Here is a 3,450-nt window from a genome sequence, read left to right on the forward strand (position 1 = left end):
CTGCACATCAAGAGGCTCTGCTCCACAACAAGAGAAGCTACTGCAGTGGGCAGCCTGTGAACAGCAACTAGAGGGTAACCACCACTTGCTGCAACTAGAGAAGGCCCACACGCTGCAACAAAGGCCCAGCACAGCCAAAAATAAATAAAAGAAAAAATAAAAATACTTTAAAAAGTAGAAGACCAGCAAGGACCCACTGTATAGCATGGTGAACTCTGCTTAATATTCTGTAATCACCTAAATGGCGCACGGGGATGATCCAGAGAGATGATATGGGGTGGGAGGTGGGAGGGGGGTTCAGGATTGGGAACTCATGTACACCCGTGGCTGATTCATGTCAATGTATGGCAAAACCAATACAGTATTGTAAAGTAAAAATAAAAATTTGAAAAAAATAACCTAAATGGGAAAAGACTTTGCAAAAATAAATACATATATAAGTGAATCACTTTGCTGCACATTTGAAACTAACACAACATTGTTAATCAACTCTGCTGTATTATAAAATAAAAATTTAAGATGAACCAAGGTGTTGGAGGAAGGGCAGAAGTATTACTGTTGCCTACGGCCCACTGTTAGTCTGGAAAAAGTACTTTGAGAACTTGCTCCCCAACCCATGCCACTTGTCCCATTAAATAAAAGAGGGAAAGAAATGACATGGGATGAAAAGCAACAGCAAAACCCGAATGTCTCTCAGGGGTATTGTGCTCACTGGACCTTGACATATATTCCCACCAGATTCTGGCACCTCAGTGAAGAGAAGGCGTGAGGGGCTAGGTCAGGCAGATTTGCTCAGAGAGAGTCATTTTCATGGCTTTCTGAATTGAGATCTGGAAAATACAAGTACCTTTGTGACATTTCTTTCTTAAGTACATGATTACCCCAGATAAGAAGGATCTGGAGGCTAAATTCTGGGGCTGGGAAGTAGTGTGTCCTTTTTGAGTAGGAAGAAACTTCAGTGATGGTGGCAAATGGGGTCACAAAAGTGGAACTGGGTCATGATACTTTGGGGACACGCCTCTCCTATTTCTCTCTGGATCTTTTTTTCACAGCCTCCCAAACCGCTCAGACCCAGGGTCTACCTAAGAGGAAATGTCCCACCTGGTGTCTCTTTGAGGAAGTCTGCTTAAGGAATCCAGATTCCTGGGAACTTCTCAGAGCCGAGGCTGGGGGCATCAACAAACACCAAGAAGTGCTGGGTGCCAAGACAGATAAGCTTTATTTTTGCACACTGAGAAGGCTTTGAGAAGCAGACTTTATTTCAGTATTTGGATCTTCTTGACCTAAGACCAGAGCTAAGGCCAGGAGGTGCGATATTTTTGGGAAAAAGATAAATCCATCCCGGCAGCTTAATTCAGGAGGAGAGGGAAGAATAAGACCGAGAAGTGACTTTGGCTCCAGACTGGTCCTTGGCTGTGGCTCTTTGGATCCTCAACAGTTGCAGGTCAGCTGTAGTCCCCAAAACCGTGGCAGCAACTGGAACATCCAGCAAGCTCCACGTCTACGCAGCTGGAAGGCTGGGGCAGGCGTCGGGTGTTGCTTGGGAACCGATGGGATACCAGAGAGCTGCAGCCTCCCAAGCCAGAAATAGAGCAGCTGGAGAGATAGTGGGTGCGGGCGGGAGGCAGGCAGGGAGCAGGGGCCTGCGGGGCCTGAGGGGCCTGAGGGAAGCGCTTAGGTGGATATTTGGAGAGGCTCTTGGTGGGGAGCTGGTACTTCTGCTGGTTTTGCTGGCAGAACATCTTGGAGAATGTTCAGTTGCTCTGTAAAGCAATGCAGATATTCCAAAAGTTCAGTGAATATAAACCTCATCTGTATCAGTATTTTCCCCAGAGTCTGATGTTCTGTGATCGATTCTGTGGCTCCAAGGCCCATATCTTTATAGCAGAGTAGCCCTACCTTCCTGGCATAGGGGAAATCAGCAGTGGGTAAGTTAGACTTTGGTAACACCTTCTCCAGGTGGCTAAGTGGTTAAGAATCTGCTTGCAAGGCAGGAGACATGGGTTCAATCTCTGGGGTTGGAAAGATCCCCTAGAAAAGGAAATGACAACCCAATCTAGTATTCTTGCCTAGAATATTCCATGGACAGTGGAGCTGGTGGGCTACAGTACACGGGGTTGCAAATAGTTGGACTCAACTGAGCGCGCGCACACACACACACGCGTGCACACACACACACACACACACACACACACACCCCTTCTCTGACCTGTTCTGGTTCTCCTAAGTCTTCTGAATTCAAAGGCAGCAATGTAGAGCACTAGATAGTTCCCCAAATCTTAAATAACATTTTCTGGTTTAAGAACCCGAGAAACCACATGTTTAGCCTGAGCCCACGGTCATACTAACTGGTTTCATCGTTTGCCTTTTTTTCTTTCTTTATATCATGGGCTGTGCCTTAAGCCCTGTGTGACTATCTCTTGTCTTACAAAGTAACCACCCCCCACCCTGGCCCAATTTCTGGTTACCATTTATTCCCGCCCCCCAACTCAGGATTGCTTCTTCTGAGCCACCTCAGTGATTTCTGTGAGCCTGATTGTCCTTTAATTACGAGGTAGTTCCCATTCTCTCCAACCTGGAGTGGCTGGTCCAGTTGATGTGTGGCAGTCCTGACTCTCCCCAAATTGCCATCAGTTCAATGAAGACACTCACCTTGTTCTTCCTACCTCAGGCAAGTGATGGTATATCAAATGCAGTGAGGAGACAGCGTGATCTGAGGCCTTTTATACATATCCTACCCCCAACTCGAGGGAATGAGCCACGGTCATGTGAAAGCTGCTCCCAACCAGGTCTTTATGGTGACCATTTCCCACATTCCAGGGACTCTGTCACTCTGTTACAGCAGGTCATTACTGGATGCTCATGAACATCTCTCCAGAGCATCCTCCCCACCATAAACCCTGGAAGTATTTCCATAAAGATGAGAAGATTGTGATTTCCAAGGGGTTTATAATGGAACAGAACAACCCAGGGATTGAATTTAGGGTTTATGGAGGAATCCAATGCATGCTTGAGATGAAAATCTGAAGCCACAAATGTTGGGTCACCCAGGACATATGTAGGAGTTTCTGAAAATTCTGTTAACAGATTAGGGACCAGTCGTCCAAGCAGCCTGGGGCCACAACCAAAGGATCGGTGTATCTGATTCAGATCCCAAAGTGTCTAAAACATTGACCAATGATGTAGCCTCACAGAAGAGCCCACCTGGACAAGATTTCAGGCCACTTCCTACCCTCCACACACGGATGACAAAACTGAAAGCCAGAGAGGATGAAGGAGAGGCTCTGAGTCTTACAGAGTCTGAACGAGAAACCAGGTCTCCTAACTCTCTAGCTAGTTCTTTCTTTGATCATAGTTCCTTGTTTCTAACTTGCTTGAAATCTACTAGCTCCCTTCCCACCAGCAACCTTTCCTAGTTTGCTTTTCTTAGTTCATCATTTCAACTACTTT

The 3,450-nt window shown here is 46.3% G+C and overlaps 1 long non-coding RNA gene across 1 annotated transcript; it reads right to left on the reverse strand.

The window, feature by feature from the left end:
* Positions 1-1,195: 1,195 nt before the first annotated feature.
* On the reverse strand, positions 1,196-2,682 carry LOC120855834. Its single transcript, XR_005719321.1, has 2 exons — positions 2,653-2,682; positions 1,196-1,763 (listed from the first exon to the last, which is right to left on the reverse strand). It is a non-coding gene; the product is annotated as an uncharacterized LOC120855834 (long non-coding RNA).
* Between the last annotated feature and the right edge of the window lie 768 nt (positions 2,683-3,450).

Source organism: Oryx dammah, unplaced genomic scaffold (genome assembly GCF_014754425.2).
Source record: "Oryx dammah isolate SB20612 unplaced genomic scaffold, SCBI_Odam_1.1 HiC_scaffold_28, whole genome shotgun sequence".
NCBI classification, from domain to species: Eukaryota; Metazoa; Chordata; class Mammalia; order Artiodactyla; family Bovidae; genus Oryx; species Oryx dammah.